Source organism: Desmodus rotundus, chromosome 12, assembly GCF_022682495.2.
Source record: "Desmodus rotundus isolate HL8 chromosome 12, HLdesRot8A.1, whole genome shotgun sequence".
Lineage (NCBI taxonomy): Eukaryota > Metazoa > Chordata > Mammalia > Chiroptera > Phyllostomidae > Desmodus > Desmodus rotundus.
In genome coordinates, this window is record NC_071398.1 from 34035172 (window position 1) to 34059494 (window position 24323).

Sequence of the window (24323 nt, forward strand, 5' to 3'; positions counted from 1 at the left end):
AAAAATGGGTTTAAAATCAAGGTATTGGCAGGATAGGATCCTCTGGAGGCTCAAGGAAGAGAATCCATTTCCTTACCTTTTCCAGTTCTTCCTTCTCTTCAAAGTGAGTGGCAGAGCATTTTAAAATTTATCTCTCTGACTCTCCAACCTATGCTGCTGAGGTCACAGTTCCTTCTCTGACTCTGGCTTTCCTGCTTCCCTCTCATAAAAACCCCTGTGATTACATTGGGTTCATTCAGTAATCCAAAATAATCTCCCCATCTCAAGATCCTCATTATAATCACACTGCAAAGTCTCTTTCAGCTGGGGGTTGGAAACAGAGCTCTTTGGGGGACTATTATTCAGCCTACCACAAGTGGTCCAGGAAGAGGCAGTGTTTGTAAGGGCTCTGGGATGGGTGTTGGCTGGACCAGTGTTTGTTGGATGGACCCGACTGGGGAAAGCAGGAAATCAAAGAGGTAGCCAGGGGCCAGATCATGTGAGGCCCTAGGTAAGGGCTTTGGACCTTATTTGTAGTGAGATGGGAGCCATGGCAAGCTTTTGAGCAAAGGAGAGATGTGAGCTGATGTCCATTTAAAACAGGTGATTCTGACAAGGTAGAGTTCCTTACATGGGAAAGCCCTCAGATTGGAGCAAGAAGTCGCAGCCACTCTCCATGTGGCCAGCTGGACAATGAGATGTTACAGACTCCGTCTTGCAGAGTCTGCGTGGTTTGTGGCTGAAGACGAGAATAAATGCACACAGACTACAGAAGTCCTGTGGAGAAAAAGGGACGGTACAGCTACTTTCTCAAAATGAGTCCTACGGCTGCTTCTCTCAAGGGGAGAGCACCCTGGCCACTCTCTCAAGGGGAGAGCGCTCTGACCCTTGCCTGGACAGTCTTTTATTGTTTCTCTCAGGTCTTACATCAAAGAAGGGTTTATTATCTATTACATAGAATGTTGTTGTCTACATTTTAGGTATAATCAAGGAAGCGAAAATAACAAATGCAGAAGGGAAAGGTGGTGAGCTGATTGTGCTCCGTCCATGGGAAAATTCATACAGGCTTTGGAAATTACCTTGAAGATAGGCAATAAACATCTACTGTTTCAGACCAGGGTGAGGGAGTTTTAGCAAGAGCAAGCCAAAACAGTCTGGATGCATTTTCTGGGCCTGATTCCCACGGGAAAACCGGTCTGAGGGTCTGGCTCCTGACCACCACTTTGCTTCTGTAGGTTTTCCAATGCAGAGCTGAACCACATTGGCCATTGCCAAGCAGACCGGTTCCCTACAATGAGCTTTCATCATCTAGCAGAAGTGTTACCAAAGTGCAGTGTAACCCACTATGCCCCATATTTCATTTTTAACCACCCTATTCTGCTCTTTTCCTTTCCATATTGTAATTTTTGAAGACTTTTTTTAAGAGTAGTTTTAGGTTCACAGCAAAACTGAGAAAAGGTATCAAGATTTTTCACATACCCTCTGTGCCTACACATGCATAGCTTCCCCCCGTATCAACATCCCCACCGGGTACATTTGTTATAATTGACGAAACTACATTGACACATCATTATTACCCAACATTTGGTTTACATTAGGGTTCACTCTTGCTGGTGTACCTGCAATGTCCTAAAAATCCTCTGTGCTCTGCCATTCATTTCTCTCTCCAATTACACTTAACCACTACTGATCATTTTACTGCCTCCATAGTTTGCCTTTTTCAGAATGTCGTATTCAGTCATGTGCAGTTAACAACAGGAATACGTTCTGAAATATAAGGTGTTAGATGATTTTGTCATTGTGTGAACATCATAGAGTGCACTTACACAAACCTAGATGGTATAGCTTACTACATACACCTAGGCTATATGGTTTTGCCTATAGCTCCTAAGCTACAGTATAGCATGTTACTGTACAAACAAGAGATTAAATCATGCACTAGAGAAAATGATGCAACTGAGAGACTATAAACATGAGGTGTATGAGGCTGCTACTGACAATTGTTTCATAGCAATTTTATAAGCATAATGAGTAACATTAACTCTAAAATAACAGAAATTTAGTATAGTAAATACATAAACCAGTAGCATAGTCATTTATTGTCATAATCAGGTATTATGTACTGCATATATTGTATTGCTGTACTTTTATACAACTGATAGTGCAGTAGGTTTATTTACACCAACATCACAACACATCAGTAATGCATTGCACTGCCACCTTAAGGCAGCTACAGCCTCACTAGGTGATAGGAATTTTTCAGCTTCATTATAATCTTATGGAACCACCATCATATATGCGGTCTGTTGTTGAGTGAAACATCATTATGCAGTTCATGACTGTAATTGGAATCATACACAGAATGTCACCTTTTCAGACTGGCTTCTTTCACTTAGCAATACGCATTTACATTTCCTTCATGTGTTTTCATGGCTTGCTAGCTCATTTTTTTGCAGCATTGGTTAATATGCTATTGTCTGGATGTACCACAGTTTGTTTATCCACTCACTTACTGAAGGACGTCTTGGTTGCTTCCAAGTTTTGGCAATTATGAACAAATCTGCTATGAACATCTGTATGCAGGTTTTTGTACAAATATACATTTTCATCTCCTTTGAGTAAATACCAAGGAGTGTGACTGTTGGATTGTATAACGAGAGAATGTTTAGTTTTGAAAGAAACTGACAAACTGTCTTCCAAAATGGCTGTGCCATTTTGCATTCTCACTGGCAATAAATGGGAGTTCCTATGGCTTCACATCTTTGTCAGCATTTGCTTTGTTAGTGTTTCTGATTTTGGCCATTCTGGTAGGAGTGTAATGGTATTTTCTTATTGTTTTAATTTGCATTTCCCTGATGACATATGATATGGAGCATCTTTTCATATGCATATTTGTCATCTGCATACATTCATTGGTGAGATGTCTCATATTGTAGTTTTTTAACTTCTTAGGCTGACTTTTTAAAAACTATAATTGCTAATAAATCCAATTTTAGCACTTGGCCTTGCTACAGCCTCTTCTATCTGCTAGAGAAAGAAAGGAGAATAAAGAGGAAATGTTTCCTTTTTTTTTTTCTGATGCTGTAGAAATGCAGACAAGGCTGCCACTAGCCTATATGTTGTAGTGCCAATTTTAAAAAGGCTTCCATAGCCTGATACCAGGGTGCAACTTGGTGAATAGGGCATGGAGTAGATCTCTCCTTGCTCCTGGCTGGCCAATTTGCAAAGTGCGCAACCTGCACAACTCCACATGCCAATCCTGAACATAGACACTTACTGCATCATGAAATTGTCCTTGCAAATGTTACTTCTATTGGAGGAGTACTACAAGTCATTCTGTATTAGTCACTATAAAATAAACTCTGCTACTGTAACAAACCACAGAATAAACACAAAGATTTATTTCCTTCTCACATCATAATCAGAAACAGCTCAGGGCCTTCTTCAAAGCAATGACTCAAAAGTGTAGGCTGTCATCTGAAGTGTGGTTTCCAAGGTCATCACATAACAGACAGAGAGAACATAGAACCAGGTATGGAAGAGGTTAGGGCCAGGCTTAGAAGTGTCATTTGTTTTGTCCACATCCCATTGGCCAGGACACCATCACATAGCACCCACTTAACTGCAAAGGAAGTTTGCATATGTGGCCTTCTATGTGCCCAGGAAGAGAAGATAAATTGTTGGAAACCTGGCCAATTACTGCCACAATCCAGGCTCCAGAGATTGTGGCCATGTCCTCTGATGTAATTTTAACCTTTAAAAGATCAGTAATTCTCCCTGACTGGTGTGGCTCAGTGGATTGAGTGCTGGCCTGTGAACCAAAGGGTTGATAGTTTGATTCCCAGTCAGGGCACATGCCTGGGTTGTGGGCCAGGTCCCCAGTAGGGGGCGTGTGAGAGGCAACCACACACTGATGTTTCTCTCCTTCTCTCCCTCTCTTCCCCTCTTTCTAAAAATAAATATATAAAATCTTTTTAAAAATCTGTAATTCTTATTCCTTGTACTAATTTGTCAGCCTCAGAGTAACATTTAAATTGACACCCCTGAAACTTACATATACTCATCATTTCTTTGTTCAGATGTAAGAGGATCATTGGCACTTCTTTTTTAAAATTATATTTTATTGATTATGCTATTACAGTTGTCCTCACTTTTCCCCCTTTGCCCCCCTCCATCCACCACCCTCTACTCCCTTAGGAAATCCCCATACCATTGTTCATGTCCATGGGTCATATATATATATTCTTTGGCTACTCCATTTCCTATACTGTACTTTACATTCCCATGGCTATTCTGTAGCTACCAATTTGTACTTCTTAATCCCTTTATCACTTCACCCGTTCCCCTTCAACCCCTCCCAACTGGCAACTATCAAAATTCTCTCTGTATCCATGATTCTGTCTGTTTTTCTTGCTTGCTTAGCTTGTTTTTTAACAAGCTAAGCAAGTAAGGTTTGTATTTTTATAGGCTTGTATTTTTTGCCATTTTATCGTTCATAGTTTAGATATCCTTTTTCTTAAATAAGTCCCTTTAGCATTTCATATAATAATGGCTTGGTGATGAAGAACTCCTTTAGTTTTTTCTTGTCTGGGAAGCTCTTTATCTGCCCTTTGATGCTAAATAATAGCTTTGCTAGATAGAGTAATCTTGGCTGTAAGTCCCTACTTTTCATGACTTTGAATATTTCCTGCCAATCTCTTCTATCCTGCAAAGTTTCTTTAGAGAAATCAGCTGACAGTCTTATGGGAACTCCCTAGTAAGTAACTAACTTCTTTTCTCTTGCTGCTTTTAAGATCCTCTCTTTATCTTTAACCTTTGGCAGTTTAATCATGATGTGTCATGGAGTGGACCTGTTTGCATCACTCTTGTTCGGTACTGTCTGTGCTTCCTCAACTTGCATGTCTATTTCCTTCACCAAATTAGGGAAGTTTTCTTTCATTATTTTTTCAAATGGATTTCCAATTTCTTGCTCTTGCTCTTCTCCTTCTGACACCCCTATAATGTGAATGTTGGAATACCTGAAGTTGTCCCAGAGGCTGCTTATACTACCCTCATTTTTTTTTATTCTTTTTTCTTCTTCTTGTTCTGATTGGTTGTTTTTTGCTTCCTTATGTTCCATATCATTGATTCGATTCTCAGCTTCATGCACCCTACTGTTGTTTCCCTGTAAATTATTCTTTATTTCAGTTAGTATTCTTCGTTTCTGACTGGTTCTTTTTTATGTTGTTGAGGTCCTCACTAAGTTCCTTGAGCATCCTTATAACCAGTGTTTCGAACTCTGCATCTGATAGATTGCTTATCTCCATTTCATTTAGCTCCTTTTGTGTGTGTGTGTGTGTGTGTGGAGTTTTGATCTGTTCTTTCATTTGGGCCATGTTTTTTTCTCTCTCCTCATTTTGGCAGCCTCTCTGTGTTTGTTTCTATGTATTAGGTAAAGCTGCTTTGACTCTGTGCCTTGGTACCAGGTTTCAGGGTCCAGTGGCACAGCCTCCCCTATCATCCAAGCTGGGTACTTGAAGTGTGCCCTTTGTGTGGGCTGAGTACGCCCTCCTCTTGTAGTTGAGCCTTGGTTGCTGTTGGCAGATCAATGAGAGGGATTTACCCAGGCTAGGTAGCTGCAAGGATTGGCTGTGACCACTGACCACATTCCTCCACCCTCCATGGAGGATCAGCTGTGCAGGGGCAGTGTGATGGTGCTCCAACATGGTCTGTAGCTGTCCACTGGGTGCACTCACCCTGGGGTTTCCCAGGTGGTACAGGCCAACGTGTTTTGCCCAGAGCCACCCTGCCTGAGCTATAAAGCAATCTGAGATGGCTGCTACTTGTGCTGGGCTTGGAGATTCCCAGCCAAATCCAAGCTGTGGATTAAGCTGGCTGCAGCTAGTTGGGGCCTGGAGCTCAGTGAGGCCAGCTGTTGCTTGTTTGATAGGATTTAGGAAGTTGTGCATCATGAGCCATTCACATAGAAAAGCAGCTTGGGTGGGCCCATAAGTTGGGTGGGGCAGAGTCTCTGGATATCCCCAATATGGGTCAAACAGTGTTAGCCAGGTTGATGGAGTCTCAGATATGGCACCAACTTGCTGGCTCTATCAGGTAAGGATTTAGAAAAGGGACAATGGCCTTTGCTCCCCTTGATGCAAGACACTTCTCTTTCTCCCTGTATGCCCCTGGTGCTGATGGGGGACTCAAATGTTGGAATATTTTTAGTTTCAGGTAATAGCTAATAAGCTTAGTAATCAATGTATATTAAAAGCTATTGTTTCAGGAACTGAAGGTATGGCCCACCTTGACTCCAGGAGACCATAAGCAGTTCTACCTTTGTACATCGGGAGGACTGCAAGCAATCAAGATGGTATCTGAGCCATTGTGCTCCAGGGTGAGATACCCACCACCCAGGACACAGCTAAAGACCACCACCCAGGACACAAATGAAAGAATGCTTCAGCTTTTTATCTGATTAAATTTTCCCCTAAATTCCAATCCCCTTACCTATACTTTGCTTCTCCTTATAAAAGGGTCAGTTTAAAATGGAATTTAAGCTCTCTTCCTCGGTGCTGTCTACAGAGGTGGCAGCCATCTCTACTCAGCACCATGGATGCCCTCAGACCCCTGGTTAAACCTAAGATTGTCAAAAAGAGGACCAAGAAGTTCATTTGGCACCAGTCATACTGATATGTCAAAATTAAGCAGAACTGGTGGAAACCCATAGGTATTGGCAATAGGGTATGCAGGAGATTCAACGGCCAGATCTTGATGGTCAACATTGGTTATGGGAGCAACAAGAAAACAAAGCACATGCTTCCCAATGGTTTTTGAAAGTTCTTGGTCCACAACATCAAGGAGTTTGAAGTTCTTCTGATGTTCAACAAATCTTACTGTGCCGAGATTGCTCTCAATGTCTCCTCAAAGAACCTCAAAGCCATTTTGGAAAGAGCAGCCCAGCTGGCCATCAGAGTCATCAATCCCGATGCCAGGCTTCACAATGAAGAAAATGAATAGACAGATTGTGTACACACTGTATTTGTTTTAATAAAACCTCAAAATTCTGCAAAAAAAAATAAATAAAATGGAATTTAAGACAGTCTGTTAGGTAACCAACCTGCCATCTTCTCAGATCGCTGGCCATCTAAATAAAGCACCCATAAAGATTCAAACCCTGTCTTTGCTTATTGGGTCTGACAGGTGACAAGCAGCATGAACACTGGCTTTTCCAGTTTCAGTGCCTTTCAAAATGCTACCCCCATGCTGGAGCTCAGAGGGAGTGAGCCTAAGTAGGTGGGTCCTTGTGTGGGTTAAGAGAAATTGCTTGGGGCTCCAGAAGGTTCTTCCACTGGCTCAATCCCTGCTGGTTTTTACAGCCAGAAGTTGTGGGGACTTATTTCCCTGGCACTGGAACCCTGGGCTGACAGGCCTGTCATGGGGCTGGGACTCCTTGCTCCTGAGATATCCCTCCTGAATTTTATCCACCACACGTGGGTGAGGGACCAGCCCATTTCACATCTGTGCCCATTCTACCAGTCTGGATGGATGTGATTTCTTCAATTCTGTAGTTGTCAGATTTCCATTCGACTCAATTTCTGACAGTTCTGAGCAATGGTTGTTCTATATTTTAGTTGTAATTTTGATATGGTTGTGCAAAGAGGCAAGCCATATCTGCCCATGCTGCCATATTTGGCACCTCTTTTCCAACATTTAGATAAAAAATATCTTTAAACTGGCCAGTCTTATTAGGAAAAAAGTTTCAGAGGGTCCACATCCTTCAACAACAGCTTGGCACATATCCTGGTGGCTTTCATGTGGGTTCCTGGCCATCCTCTCCCTAAATTCTCAAGCAAATCCAAGAGGATCCTACATCTGCCTAAAACCCCAGCAATGTTTTTTGGGTCTCCTCCTCTTAGTTTATTTCTCATATCATTCAGGCCTCAGCTGAAGCATCACTGTTCCATGGAAGTCTTCTCACCACATTTAAATTTTCAGAATGGCCATTAGTGCTGCTCACCAAATCTGTCTGGGAATCCATCTTAAAGGAACAGGGTCAGAGATGCTTCTGGGCCTCCTTATGGTTGGGTGGGCCCATGCCATATGAGATGTGAGCAGTAGTATTCTGAGTCACTTCCAGGTTAGAGCAGTTAATTGCCAGAGCAGGATAATCTAGAGTTCTCTTACTTCTGTGCAGAACTCACAATACTTGAGAGGGAGGCTGCTCTGCCAGCCTGGGTCAAGGAGAGATCAGAGCTCCAGCTGACCCACAATAGACATGGCAGATAAGTAAAACAAATAAACTTATGTTAATATAAGCCATAGATTTGGAGGATGTTTGTAGCCACAGTATTACCCATTTCACATTGACTAACATACTCCTTCCAAAACACTTGTGACTTTTGCATTTTTAATGTGTTTCTGTCACTATGGGATAATTTTTTTAACCCACTGAGCTGAGAGCTCCATAACATCAGGGATATTTTTGTTGTTGTTTCTGCCACTGTATCCCCAGCTTCTGAAAGAGCTGAAATATAATAAGGGCTAGCTAAATGTATGTCAACTGATTGAAGGAAGAAATGAACAAGCAATAATCCTTGGAGTTAGATACAATTTTTCCTGTTTTAAAGGAATGAAATGGAAACTCAGAATGGTTGCATTGGTTGGTTGCCATGCTCAGAGTCGCATGGCAACCAACCAATGCAACCAATGCATGGAAAATGGCAGAGACTGGATCAGAACCTAGGTCTAACTGAGTGCAGACTGATTGTAGCTAGTTTGCAGCTATCTTTCCTTGACAGGAAGGCTTGAGGTACCAGGTGCACCTTTTCCCAAGAGTCTTCACCTCTCCCACCAGAGAATGTCTCTATGTTGGTGACACTAAGGGCTAAAGGGGTTGGGAATCCGTTGGACATCTACTCTGGAATGAATGATCCACAGCTGGCTAGACAAAGCAAGGAGGTTCAGAGTCGAAGGGGTGTTTGTCAGATATCTTTGTCCTTCATTTTACCTCTTTTAAAACAACTTCCATTAATTAAGTGCTCATTCTCTGCCAGGCACTATGCCAACAGCTTTAGGATCATGAGCCTACAGCATCTTTATTACCATCTCAAATGATTCCTGAGGGCCAGAGAGATGGGTTCACTTGCCCATGGATACAAAATTAGTGTATCAGTTATGGCTATAAAACAAAACACACCCCAAATCAGAGATTTAAAATAGTAAGCATTGCCTTGACTGATGTGGCTTATTGGGTTGTCATCCCACAAACCCTAATGTCTCTGCTTTGCTTCCCAGTCAGGGCACATGCCTGGGTTGTGAGCCAGGTCCCTGGTTGGGGGTGTGAGAGAAGCAACTGATGTTTCTCTCACACATTCATGTTTCTCTCCTTCTCCTTTTCTCTCCTTTCCCTCTCTCTAAAAATAAATAAATAAAATCTTTTGAAAAATAAATAAATAAGAGAGTAAGAATTTATTGCTTATAAGTTTGTAGACTTATAAGCTGGGTAGTTCTGGTCTCATCTGGAATCCTTCATGCTTCTCTGATCAACAGTGGGTTTGGCTCTGCTGATCTTGGTTGAGCTCTCTCATGTGTTCAAGAGTTGTCTGTCTGTAGGCTGGACCAGGTGTCATCAGCTGGGGCAACTGGGCTCTCCTCCACTTGGTCAACCCAGGCTAACCTAAAAGGTGGTGGCAGGGGTCCAAGAAAATGAATGGAAGCTGTAAGGCCTCTTGTGGCCCAGGCTCAGAACTAGCACATGGCCAGAGAGAGGGATAGGAAGGACTTGTCTTGCTATATGACCTGAAGTTCAGGTTTGGGAAAGCCTGTGGGTGTGTTGGATTAAACCAAGATGTATCGGTTATCTAATGCTGCATAAGAAACCACCCGAAACTCAGGGGCTTAATACAACAATTATTTATATTTCTCTTGATCCTTTAGGTTGGGAATATGGTCTGGGCTCAGGTGAGTAGTTCTTCAAGTTTTGACTGGGCTCATTCGTGATTCTGTAGTCAGCTCTGTAGGCTAGATGGCTCTGCTTCAGGGGGCTGGGCAGTTGGCTGGGAAGCCTCCAGTCTTTTATCCTACAGCAAGACATGTCCACAAGGTCAAGGCAAAGGTCCAAGAGAGCAAGCAGAAGCTGCAAGGCTTCTTGAAGCTTAAGCTTGAAACTAGCACAGCATCACCTTCACAATGTTCTGTTGGCCAAAACAAGTTACAAATTCAGCCCAGGTTCAAGGGGTAGGGAAACAGACTCCATCTCTTGATGAAAAGAGTGGCAAAATCATATTGTAAGAATTTATACAGAGGGAAGAAAAGGATTCCATCCATTCTGTAATCACTTTACCAAAGACAGTAAGTAACATAGATGGGATTCTAGCCCAGGAGACACACTGCCCCCACATAGCCCACTCTTCTCAAGCTTTAACACTTCTGTCCCTTTCCTTGTATTTCACACTGCCTCGAATATCTTCCCTGTTATTTGGGCCCCCACTAGTCTTCTGCATTAGTCAGAATACATTTGGCTGCAAGTAACAGAAATCTAAGCAGAGTGGTTTAACCTAAGAAGGAATTTATTAGCTGCTGGAATTGAGAAGTCTAAGAGTACGTTCTGCATCGGGCACAGTTAAACCCAGGTGCCCATAGAATATCCTCTGAGTTGTCTTTCTTCATTTTTCTACTCCGTGTGTGTGTGTGTGTGTGTGTGTGTGTGTGTGTTGTCTTAATCCCCGAGCAGAAGATGAGAGCAGCCCAAGGATTATATCACAGCAGTTTAGCAGCCTTGATGGAAAGGGATCACCCTATGGTAACAACAACAGCAACAACAGAGAGTTCATTGTGTTCCAGGCACTGTTCTAAGCATTGAGCAGGTGTTAACTTATTTAGTTCTCACAATACCCTATGAGATATAAGTAATCATTATCCCCATTATACAAATGAGGGTAGTGAGGGCCCATAGAGGTTAAGATCTATGTCTAAGGTTACATAAGTAATAAGTGATGGGGCTGGGAGTTGAACCCAACCAGGCCGGCTCCAGAGTCCTTGCTCTTAACCATTTAACTAGTTCAAACAGAAAAAATAGTAATGATAGCAAAATTCTATTCAGAGAAGATACTCTCTGCCTGACATTGTTCATAGCATTAGGGTATAACAACAACAATAATAAAATCGTATCCATTTAATCTTTCCAACGACCGTATAGGGTAGGCATTGTTATTATCTCCATTTTACAGATGGGAAAATTGAAGCACTGAGAGAGTTCATAAGCCTAAATTTACATGTGGGGCAGCTGGGACTTGAATCCAGACAGAAGGTCCTCTAGAATCTGCATCTGTTGCACCCAGGATCCCACTCATGAGTCAGGGGTGAGGTCAGCCTCTGGGAACTTCATTAAGTGAAATGGATGGAGGCCCCAGCACAGCCCAGCACTCTCACAGACCATGTGTCCACACTCCCTCCTCTACCCACCCTGCCACTTGGCACAGGCTTCCCAGAGCCCACTTGAGGACTTACCTAACACAGTCTGGGCCCTACAGCCAGTCCAAGAAAATGGGAAGAGGCCAGGCCTATGACACAAAGCAGGGCTCACCAGGGCCCAGCTTGGCACATGTGAGCTTGTGTCAAGGAGGGAGTGGGGTGGTAGGGACAACACCTGGTGCCATAGACAGCTGGGGTTAATTTTGAACCAATGACCTTGACACTTGCTAGACTTCTGCAAAACAGTCCCACCACCCCAACAGGAAGCCTGGTCAATATGCCAACTCATATTTCATGTATCTATGAGAAACCAAGACATGGCTATTTATGGCCTTTGGATTTGCCTGCTAAGGGAGAACTGGATAAATGTAATGGCATCACAAGAGCAGAATCTAGGTGATGCCACCTGCTCCCTAACACAGACAACAAGTGCCACTGGCCACATGACTCCTCAGGCTCTCATGGCAACCTGTGAGTGTGGAGAAATAGGCTCAGAGAGCCAGATGTAGCCGTGCTGGGGATGTAATGCAGGTGGACTCTTAACCAACCCAGCAAACTGTGTCAGCAGCATGGCCAGGAACTATAAGGGCAAAATTTTATTTTCAGTTATTTGCAGGAATCTTTGGAAAACTTTCATCCCCCACACTCCACCTTTCCTCTTCACTCTCATCCTTCCTCTTTGATATAAAAAATAGTTTCCTCTTGTCTCTGTTCTTCATTTCTTCCCCCTTCCTCTCTTCTTTTCTTCCTTTGTCTTCTTTTCTTTTAAAATTGAGGCCATAATTATAACACTAACAATAGCTAGCATTAGAGGGTCCAGGTAAATCACCCAGCCTCAGCTGACTCTAGCAAATGCCATTTTTATCCCCTTCTTACAGACCTAGGTGAGTAATACACCCGCCTCAGTTAGAATGCCAAGGTGGCTCCTCCAAGCTGTATCTCCCCAGTGCTTTTGGAATTTGCGTTACTCTAGCCACTGATGCAGTCTTCCTGACTGATGTGGTCACTGTGGCTGTCACTGTGGGTCACAGAAAGGAGTCAAGAAAGTGTCCACGTTTAGGGGAATCTGATGTTTGATTTAGTCTTACTCTGCAGTGGTTCACAGAAAAGTCTCCAATTCTATGGCCTTTCATAGAGTCACAGTTCTGTGCCTTAATTTCCCCCCTCATCCGTATTGTTGGGAGGATCAAATGAGTCGATACATGTGTAATGCTTAGGACACTGCCTGGACCAGAGCACATGCTTACTGAATGCTTGCTGTGGTAGTTGGTGCTGTTACTGATCAACTGTTGGTTCAAAGAGCTGGGTAGGACAAAGCCCTCGTGGGTGTGCCCACAGGGACCACTCCTTTTCTCCTGCTATCAAGCTGGGCTTTGCCTGTAGGCTGGTTTTCTAGGCTCCAACAGCAGCCTCCAATCCTCAGTCAGTAGATGTGATTTTGTTACCCCTTCTTCCAAGATATTATCAGTAGGGTGTGGACACTCACATGAATGAGATGTGCAGATACTTGGGATTTTAGGAGGGGAGGCTGCCAGGTTCTTAAATTCATGATTTCCAACCTCATTTCCTGATGGCTAACATGCTGATGTTGCAACATCAGCATGCCTAGTTACCCAACTCACCCCCTCCCTCCACCACTTCCTCCCACCAGAGACAAGCAATAGTCAGGGCTTCTGCTGTTACTCTTTTCGCACAATTTCTGCATCTCTTTGCAAGATGTTTGTGCCTCTGGTTTTTGATTCACCACTGTTACCCACAAAGCCATTCATTGTTGGCTTCCTGCTACAGAAGGTGAGGATTCAATTCATATCATGCCTCTTCTGAGGTAATAATACCATCCATTGATGCCTGGGCCTCAGTTTCCACAACTGTAAATGAGAATCATAATAGCACCTACCTCATAAGGTTGCTGTAAGGACTAAATAAATTCATTCCTGTGAAGCCCTTAGAATGGGGCCTTGCCCATAAGTAAGGGTGATAGGTTGGCTATTATTGTTGTTATTATAATTATCTTCATCATTTTTGGTTTTTGTATTAGTTATCTTTGTACCTTTCAAACACAGGCAGATCTCAATTTCTTTTTCTTGCCTTTCCCCTACCTTGGCCTGAAATGTGAGCAGGTGTCCATGAGACACTGAGGACAGCTCCTTGGATGGCACTGTAGCAGGAGAGGAGGGACAGCTGGGCTCTCACAGAGAAAGATCCAGGCTTCTGCCTGGTTGGAGTCACCATTATTTTGTATGTATATCTTTCAAAGCAGTGGACCCAATTTCCTAGCTATACATAGACTTTATTTCTTTCCCAATATTTAATTATGAAAGATTTCACCCCTACAGAAAAGTTGAGTGAATTTTACCATAATACCCACATACCTATCATCTAGATTCTACAATTGTTACCACTTTTCTGTATTTGCTTTATCATATACCTTTCAGTCCATCCTCTATTTATTCATCAATCCATAAGATTTTTTGATGGATTTTTAAATAAGCTTAAGTGAAGTATTTGAAAGTGAACATCAGTATTCTTAACCCCTAAACATTTCAACATTTATGTCACTAACTAGACTTCAGTGTTTATAGTTCTTTACTGAGTAAAATTTACATATGATGCTATGCACACATCTTAATATGTTTGCTGAGTTTTTACTAATGCATATACTATGGAATACAGCCCTTATTAAGATGAAGAAGTTTCTCATCATCCTATAAATTCTCTTTTACCTTTTCCCCTGTTATACCCATCCCCACCCCCAACCCCAAACAAGCATGGTTCTGATATTTTTATACATTTACTGTTGAATTGTCAGGATTGTTGACATATATGTTCTGGGAGTGGCCTTAATTAAATTTCATGGCTTGGTGGCTGGAGTTGAAAAAAAAATTCATTGTTGCCCTCTACAGAATATGGGGATCATAATCAACGCTATGATGCCGACAGTGACTGGGTCTGGAGAAGATAAGGGTCTCTCAGCGCTGACAGCCGGGACTGTGACTGGTGAGGGAAGTGGTCTGAACACTTAAGGGGCCTTACTGCTTAAGTTTCTGTGCCATCTTGTGTGCATTACCCACCCTGGGTGTATCACATAGAATGTTGTTGGCTGCAAGTAAGGGAAGAGCAAGATCCAAGCACCTTTAAAAATAAAAGCCTTTATTATTTTATAAAACAATTAGTCTCATCAAAGTAGGAAGTTCTACAGTGGTCAATGCATCACTTGAATGGGTATCTTCATAGACTAAGAATCATTGGCATGTTGGTAGCATATGTCATCCCTCAAGGTGGCAACATAGCTGCAACATTTCCAGCCATCATTTTCTTCTTTTTTTTAAAGATTTTATTTATTTACTTATTTATTTTTAAAGAGAGGGGAAGGGAAGGAGAAAGAGAGGGAAAGAAACATAAATCTGGGTTTGCCTCTCATGTGCCCCTTACTGGGGACCTGGCCCACAACCCAGGCATGTGCCCTGACTGGGAATTGAACCAGTGACCCTTTGGTTTGCAGGCCAGCCGTCACTTCACTGAGCCACACCAGGGTTCTTCTGAATTTTTGAAAAGAATCTATCAAGCCTATCGAAAGCACACTGATGCTGACCAACAGGCACCAGAAAATGTCCAATGGTAAACATGACTTTTATTGGCCAAAGTGTCCCAGGTATCAGAAGGAAACTCCAACGTTTAGATGGGGCATTAGGAATGAATCCCTCCCAGTTGGTGGACATAGTCTTTAAAGTTTACAACACCCAGGAAACAAGGAAATTGAGGCAGGCCACCATTTTCTTAGAAATAGTGTTGGAAAACCAGAAGAGATGGAACCTGCAAGGAAAAGGGAAAGACCCATTAGGTGCCAATCAATGTGCCTATTGCAAGGAGGAGGATCATTGGAGAAGGGAATGCCTGAAATTTGAAAGGAGAAATAAAGAGTATAAAAATCTTCACCGAGAAATGCTAGAACGGACTGGGGAATTTGATGATGAATGGGGGGGGCAAGGGCTCCCCTAGACATCTCCCAACATATTATATTTCCTCACAGGAGCCTTGGGTACAATTGACAGTGGGGAAAAAAGCTAATTAATTTTCTTATAGATATGGGAGCCACATATTCGGTGCTAAATACAAAATTAATCAAGAAAAGTTCATCTGCAGTAATGGTTACTAGAGTGACTGGACAATGACAAAAACAGGTGTTTCTTCAACCCCAAGAATGACAGCTTGAGATCAAAAGCTTATACATAGTTTTCTCTACATGCCAGACTGCCCCATTCCATTGCTGGGCTAAGATTTCTTTTCTAAATTGCATGCACTAGTAACTGAAACTGAAAAGAAAGTAGCAATTATGTGTAGAAGTCCCACTGGAACATGATATCCAGCTCCAGGCACTTCCCACTCACCCAGGAGGACTTAGAGGTAAATTTTTCTCACCCGAGATCTACGAGCAGGTCAATCAACCTGTTTGGGCCAATGCAACCCAAGATAGAGCGGTTAATATCCAACCTGTAAAAACTAAAGAAGGGTGTGGATCACATGGAAGAAACAATACCCCTTAAAAAGAAAGCTTTAGAGGGGATTCAACCAGTAGCCATAAATGACAATGTCCAGGACATTCATCCTGTAGGGCCCAACCCTTCAACTTTGTTAGACAACCCAAATGTTACCTTAAAGACTACCACTACCTTGAACCAGACCACCCTGCTCCTGGACTCAGAGGGAGACTCAGTCCTCCAGAATAATTTCTTAGACCAGCCACTGTCAGCACTGGACTGGGAGTTGTATATAGCCGGGAGCAGCTTCATGGAAAATGGCCGATGACAAGTTGGGTTTGGACTTCCTCACAGCATTCAAGGTGACAATGGACCGTAATTCACTTCCAGAAGGTTGGACATTACAGATTCAGTGGAAACTACAGGCATCTTAGAGACCCCATTCTACAGGAAAGACTAAGAAAATGAATAATATAATAAAGAAGACCCTGGCAAAAATATGCCAGGAAATGCATTTGAAATGGGACCAGGCACTCTGTATTGCCTTGGTCTGAATGAGGGCATCATCCAGAAGTGGGCTTAAATTGAGCCCTTTTGAAATAGTGTATGGGAGACCCTTCCAGATCTCTGTTTTAGAAACAGCCCCTTTATATTTAAAGTGTGAATCAAAAATCCAACAATATGTACAATGTTTAAGACAAACACTAAGAATTTTGCACAAGTTTGTTCATTGCAGGTCCATCTATCCATCAGATGAGAGCCTTACACCTGTTTCAGCTGGGAGACTGAGTCTTACAAAGACTGGAAGACTAGGCAGTTAGTCAAGAAATGGACCAGTCCCTATGATGTCCTGTTCACAACACACTCTTCCCCAAAGCTCATGGGAATCAAGCCTTGGATTCACTGCACATAAAAAAGCAGGTGCCACCTGGGGAGGGCTCAGACACTGATGCTGTGGTTGGTCCTGAAAGGGAAAGCTGAGCATGCACTCCTGAAGGAGCGTTAAAATTCTTCTTTTGGAAAGGGACAGAAACTCCCAAAGCTAAGTCCTTTCTTTGTTTTTTGCATTTCCCATGTGGTGGCTTCCTCAGCAAATTTATTCCGCTGAGGTGAAAGGGAGGTGCCACCCAAAGCCTTATTCCACAATAAGGATTTAGCAAGGCATAGGAAAAAAAGAGCCTGTTTCATGAAGTTATGAAATGTGTTTGCAAATCTAAGGACTTCTGGCTGTCTGATACAGACTTATAGTATAGTCTTTTCCATTGTTAAAAGGACAAGGATTGAAAGGGAGTTAGGCTACTGAAGGTGTATAGAAGGTTTGTGAAAGTTGTAGAAAAGTATATAGAATGTTGTGAAATTTTGTGAAACTTTTAAATTCGCAAAGAAAGAAACCTTAGTTCTTGGTTATAGTTATTCTTTGCTTGCTTTCTTATCTTTTGGGGACATGGCTTGATCTTTGCTGTTTTGTATACACCAGGAATCTTCTGTCTCTGCTGCTTGGGCTTCGTGCCATTTGGAGCTTGTCAGCTAGTTTGTGGTACTGGTTGGTGTGAGATAAAATTCTAAGGCTAATCCCAGGCTCTCCTTTTAGAGGATTTTAGTTTGAGAGTACTTGTTTGAAACTTTGTCTTTGCTTTAGATTTTGGTTTTTGTTCCTGTTTTGAAAGGAAATTGAGGATTCTAAAAGTTAAAAGTCCATATTAAAGTTGGAAAGAAATTTTATGGTTTTAGAAATAGAAGACATAAGGCATGGACATGCAATTTTGGTGGATATTGGAAGGACAAGTGTTTTTATTTTTGCTTTGTGTTTTTCTCCCTACTTCATCCCTCCAGAATTTGATATTCTTAATAAATGACTAATGGCGTAAAGTTTCTTTGCATGGATCCAGTAAGACCAGTTTCAAACTGTGGTTTTATTAACTAAAACTTTGACTGGAATACTATGTCTGAAGGAGGCATGCTTGGATTCTGGGTGTCACCAGAGAGCCTTGAGGAACTGAGATTGACTTTTGAAGCTAATGAAGACCCATTAGAGCAATGGTCTTGTACCTTGTTTGGTTTCATGGTTCATAGAAGTCTTTCCAGGTGAGGAACAAAGGTTGCTTTCCTAAAAGATGGCAAGGAAGAACTTTAAGACACCTTGGGAACCTCAAGGACTTGAGGGGTATAGGTACTGCAGGCAAAACTCAATGGCAGTTGTGTGGCTTGGCTCCTGTGCCCTGAGGGATGACTAAATCTCAATTAAACTCTCTTTGTGTAAGTTCCAGCAAAGCATATTAAAGAGCCTATGAGATTAATTGCTGCTCTTGTTGTGTTTATGCAAATAATCAAGCAAAATTAAAACTGGACTTAATGCAGCCTCTTTGATGACAATGAGGATGATCTTAGGGAGAGGGATCATGTCTCAAGAAAAATCACAATGCCTAATTGTGGATATTGGACTATAGTACAGCTAACTGTCTTTAAAGTTTTGTTTTCATTTGGAAGCTGAAATGGTTTCTGTACATGCCACACAGGTCTTACCTCAGCACTTGATGACATCACCAGATATGCTCAATTTAAAGGCAAGAAGAATTTGTTAAATTGTCACTGCAACTGGACCTGGCAACTGGACATCTCAAAAGACATTCTTGTGGACTTAGAGACTGGTTCATGATTTGTTGTGTGAATTAACCTTTGTGTTCTTCCTTCTGTTTTCATAGGTGCATGCCTTCTAACCTTCTTGCCAAAATGGTCACCTCTAAAATGCAACAAGGATGGCAACCTGTCCAGCAATGCCATCCTTTGAATATCACATACACCACTTCCCAGGGACAGCCAACTGACCTGGACTTTGCAAGATGCTTCTCCCTCACATAAAGGCTTCCTTTCATTCCAGACCACCACCTCCCCGCCCCCACACACACCTTTTTGTTAAGAATCTCTGGACCTGAGGATAGGTAATACTACAACTTAGCCAGCAGGAAGTAGTTACAGAAGAATGAGGCCTTTGTCCATTTGCCCTTTTAAGATTACAGGTGTCCAAAGAGTTGAAGGGGTAATTGATACCAGTAACCTGGCCAATACCCAGAGTGCCAGCAGGAGCAGAGGGGAGGGGCCACAAAGGAAGCACATTGTTGCCAGGGTAACCAGGCTAGCATGGCATGTGAAGACAGATCCCCTCACACCCTGAAAAGATGTGGCAGGAGGAAGTCATTGTGCTGAACTTGCCCAAGTCTAGTTTGGGAAAAAACAGGGTTGGTTGGGAGGGCCAGACCCCCACTCCCAAAGCACACAGGAGTTTAAGCACCTGGCCTGACCCACAGGGTTAGCTTATATAAACCAAGGAAAGGGAGAGACACACTCTTTCTTAGGCCCACCACACAGCTGTGTGGGCCTGGGCTTGCGGGACCAGCTGGCCCTGGAAACCATGTAGCTAATGGTGGCTTTGAGAAGGAGGGAGCCTGAGGCCCAACAGTGGCAGAGAAGCTGAGCTGCTTGGAGTGCATCTCACTGGCTGCCTGCAATTCCTCAAGGATGGTATTTTGAATGGGAGAAGGAACTCTGGGCACAGCCTGGGACTGGTTGGGCAGAGGGTTGTGGGGGTTTTCTCTGGGTTTTCCAGAGAGGATGGGCTTTGTGGTAGGAGCCTGCTGTCCTCCCAGATTGTGCAGCTTTCCCTTTCTCACCAAACCTCTGTCTCTGGAATTTGCCTATATGGGTGGTGGCAGGCAGATGAACCTTACTTTCATTTGGTAACACTATGACTGGCTTAGATCACTTTTCCTGAACATATGCACAGAGCTAATAAGCAAGCTAATAAAATCAGGGTTCTTCCCACAAAGATATAGAGAGAAGGAAAATGGATTTGCTTATTAATAATGCACATTGCTAGTCCTGCTGCTGGTTGCAGAGATGCTTCTGTAGTCATCCTGCTGCAGCCTGGATTTGGATTCTGCTTTTCTGCCTCAGGTTGAAGGAAACCCTCTCAGGATTCTTAGAACCAGAGTCTCTGGGGGCAGAGGGGAGGGGAAGGAAGCAACTGCTCATATCCCTCAAGGGAAAAGTAACTTAGCTTGACTGTCTGCATATCTTTGAGGCTTTATTACCAATCAGGCCTTGTTGCAAGTGACTGAAAACCAAACTAGTTTAAGCATAAGGGGATTTATTGGTTCTTATAATGGAAATGTCCAGGTGGAGTTTGGAGTTCCAGTATGGCTGAAGCCAAGTGTCCAAACACACTGAGGACTGTGCTCCTTTCCCTCTGACATTTCTGCTTTCCTCAGTATTGAGTTCATTTTCAGGCAGGTTCTCTCCTCCCCCAGCAGTTACAACTTCATATCCTACAACATAAGTAACCATGGCCAAAAATAATTTCAGTTTTCTAGTAGTTCCAGCAAAAGTCCTATGGCTGTCTCTCCTTGGCCCTTGGATGACCTGCTGATTTCTGGAGCTGAAAAATGGGGTTGGCCCCATTGAAATCATGACTAAGAGAAGGGAAGGATGGTTCCCAAAGAAAAATGAGAAGGGGAAATAAATGCCCATCAGGTTAATATACCTCAGATATATAAAGAGAAAGAGAACCCTTGGGAGCACTAATCTATCCTGTTTTATCACAAAAAGCATTTCAGCTGCTAACAGGGTGATAGGGGCTAAATTAGCTGGGAGTGGTCAGGAAAGGCCACCCCCAGCTAATTTAGTCAAAATTGAAAGCAGAGCCCTGAGGGATAAAAGACAGTGTTCCAAGCAGAGGGAACTGCAAGGGCAGATTTGATGGATGAGTGGTTAACTACAGGAATGAATAAGTGGATGCCTGTAAGTGGAGATTGTAGAAAAAGCCCCATCTTCCTTCTCTCAAGACCCATGAGCCCTGGTAGAAATTGGGGAGCTGGGATTGGACTTCAGACTTTGCAGTGGAAGTGGGGAGTGCACACATGGCCTCAGACAACAAGAGGAAGGTGGGTTTGAACTCCTCTAGAGCCAGGAGAAGGGGTTAACAGCAGACCCTGCCTGGGAGACCACAGCTCACACCCCTCCCTCCCTGGGCTCTCTGGGCTGCCTGTAAACCCCCACCCCCAGTCCAAAGCTTCCTCTCTCTTCCTTCTCTCATCCTCCTACCTCATTTTCACTTCCACTTTTCTGTTCTTCAAATATACCAAGGTTGTCCCCACTTCAGGGCCTTTGTGCTTGCTGTTCCCTCTGTCTGGAACTTCCTTCCCCAAGAGCTGGCTCATTCATAGCTCTCAGGTCTCAGCCAAGAATCTCATCCTCAGTGCAGCCCTCCCTGACCACCCCAACTGAAATTCCCACCTCCTTGCTCCTGCAGTCCCTTTTCAATCACACTATCCTGCTTCACTTCCTTTCTCTGAAACTTTCATGTTTGTGAGCCTGTTGTGGTCACAGCTGTCACCCCAGTGCCCAGCACAAAGCCTAGCATGGAGTAAGTGCTCAGAGAGTTCAAGATCCAGCGGCTCAGAGCCCTGCAGCACCAGGGACCTCATTCTGGTTATGCTGTACTTCCCATTGTAATAGTGCTCTCTCTGTGCCTCACTCAGTTCCCTCCTGTTAAATGGGCATAACAACAGATACAACTTCTGAAGACAACTTCTCTACAGCACATGAAGTACATGGAGCTTAGATTATAGTAGGTGTCCTATAAGAGTCAGCACTAAATTATCATCATCACCACTCAGGATTATTATGAAGTCTTTTGGAGGAAGTTCAGGCACAGTGGTTACGTGCATATGACTCTCTGATAGGGGAACTCAAAAGTCAAAGATTTTAGCCTTAGTTTACAGGCTTAAGTGACTAATGCATGTGGAAAGCTGTTATTCCAAGAACTGGAATGCATGACCACATGACTCCAGGTGGCCAACAAGCTATTCAACCTTTGTACCCCAGAGGTTTTGAAAGCCATGGAGATGGTATCTGAGCCATTGTGTTCTGGGAGGGAACCCCTGTGATATAGATAAAGTATTGTTGATCAACAGATAAAGAAGTACAGTGGTACTTTGGTACTTATCATTATTTTGATCTGGAACTCATGATGAGTACTGAAACCAACAAGTACCAAATGATGAAGCATTTTCTCTTGCAGGGTGGCATCATGACACATACAAGTTATAGCAAGTGTGACAAGTCCTGAGCAAGTGCCAAGTGCTGAAACATTTTTTTCTCTTCAAAATGCAACAATTACAGGGTTTGATGAGTTCTGAAGCCAACAAGTACCGAGGTATGACTGTACTAGGAATATCGGTGGGACTGCAACTCTTCCTAAATCCCTTATCCACCTTTTCTTCTTCTTATAAAAAGGTTGACTTGAAAGGAGATGTTAAGATGGTTTTTGAGGGTAAATAGCCTGCCATCTTCTCAGATCACCAGTCATGTGAATAAAGTGCCCATAAAGATTCCATGCTTTTCTCTATTTATTGGTTCTGGTAGTGACATCTCTAGTGTCCAGAGTCCATCCATGACTGCGCTTCCTGGCTGTATGACCCTGTTCAAGTCACCTCTCTGCTCTATGGCTCTCTTTCTGTAAAATGGGGTTCAATGGAGCATCACCAAGCTCCTGCACTCTGCATCAGACACACACACACACACACACACACAGAACTGTGGTGCAGGTTTAATGAGCTCATGCAGATAAAAGTGCCTAGTGCAGGACTCCAGGCAACAAATGAAAATTGATTTATGATGTAATTTGTTCATCCAACTTCAATCTAGAGAAGGGTTTGTGGATGAAGAGGGGACACATACGAAGCCTGACAAGTTCAGAGGAGGCCGTAGCCTTACAAACTCAGAGACCTAAAGTAACCACAAAGAATGGTCTAAAATTAAAACTTATTAACCAAAAGCAGGTCATGGTGAGCAGTCATTGCCCTAGGCTAGAATGTTCCATGACAAAAAGTCAATCTTCACCTTAATTAAGTCTATCTATTGTCTTTTTGCATCTATGATAATATACCTCCAGAATATTTAGTAACTTCCACTTTTTCCAAACACCTGGGACCAGAGCAAAAGCCACAGATCCCCTTATTATTGTTGTTGATATGTTCATTGTTGACTGTTAACTATCCTATGCCCACCTATGTAAAAGAAGCATGTGTCTACCATTTTACCTTTTTATCCAATCCCAAAGGTTTCTCTGCTTAGCTTTCTTCCATCCCCTATGCCTCCTCTTTTGATTGTAATGTATAAAATAAGGTGCAAAACTGTAATTTTTTCAGTCCATTGAGGTCTTGCTTCCCTGCAATTATCATCAGTTTGGCTCAAATAAAGCCATAAAAATTCTTACAAGTTTTGTTACTGAATAGCAAGTGGGGTCCTGCTGCCCACCGCCACCCTCTGGGCAAAATTCCAGAGGCAACAGTTTGATAATAAAGAAAGGAGTCTTTATTCAAAAGCTACACAATTTTGGGATAACAGCTTTCCACATGCCTTAGTCACTTACAGCTTTAATCACTTAAGCCTATCAACCAAGGCTAAAATCTTTAACACCTGAGTTCTATCATTCCCCCTGTTAGTTTTTAATTATCTTATTTCTATAGGATTAATTTACAAACTAAAACAACATAAGATACAAAGCTACACAATTTTGGAAGAATGCCAGGCTTCTGCCTCAGAGTCATCCCCTCTAGAACACTCTAAGAATAACCCTGCCATCCCTAGCCAGGCCAGCCCGATCTTAGGCTGCACCCGGAGTTCCTTCTCATCCAAAATACCACCCATTGAGAAATGCAGGCAGCTGCAACATGATCATCCAGGCATCCTCCAGAAAGAAAAGAGAGAAAGCCAGTATCTGCCCTCTTTTTATTTTGAATCTTCTGGCCCATAATTCCATGCACTCTGGAGGCAATCAGCTTCTCAGCCAATCCCATCCTACACTGTTTACCATTGCCTCAGGCAACCTCCTGCTACGGCCCCTCCCTACTCCTCCCCAGTGATCTGATCAGATTTCTCCTTCAGTTTGGATTTCTTGGCAGGATCTGTGTCTTCACCAATGGCTTGGGTTGGGCTTTACCTTCAACCCTCCCCCCACTTTTATCTCAACTCCCTAGGAACAGCGAGGGGCTATCCTTTACATGTCCTTTGCCCTATATAATGCTCCCTGCCTTGTCCATGCTGTCCCATAACTCTGGAATAGGCACTTACAGCGAGGGGAGTTGGGGGTGGGGGTGGGGTAGACTGGATCAGGAATTTCCCTGTTCTCTAAACCAGACACTTCTTTCTCTCTCCCTCTCTCCCCACTGCTCACCCCCCTGTCTCACTCTCTCTCTTTCAAAATCTCTCCCAATATCTCTTAGAGTTCAGTTGTCTTAACCCTTAAAGATCCCTTGGGGATGCAAGACAGGGACTTGGGAAAGCTGGCTTTTTTTATTTAGACTTCAGTATTTATTTTCACAAACTGGTAAAGTGTGCAACAAAAATATGAAG

The 24323-nt window shown here is 43.0% G+C and overlaps 1 pseudogene; it reads left to right on the top strand.

Annotated features, from left to right (window-relative positions):
* Positions 1 to 6570: 6570 nt before the first annotated feature.
* Positions 6571 to 6978, top strand: LOC112320254 (large ribosomal subunit protein eL32-like; annotated as a pseudogene).
* Positions 6979 to 24323: the final 17345 nt, after the last annotated feature.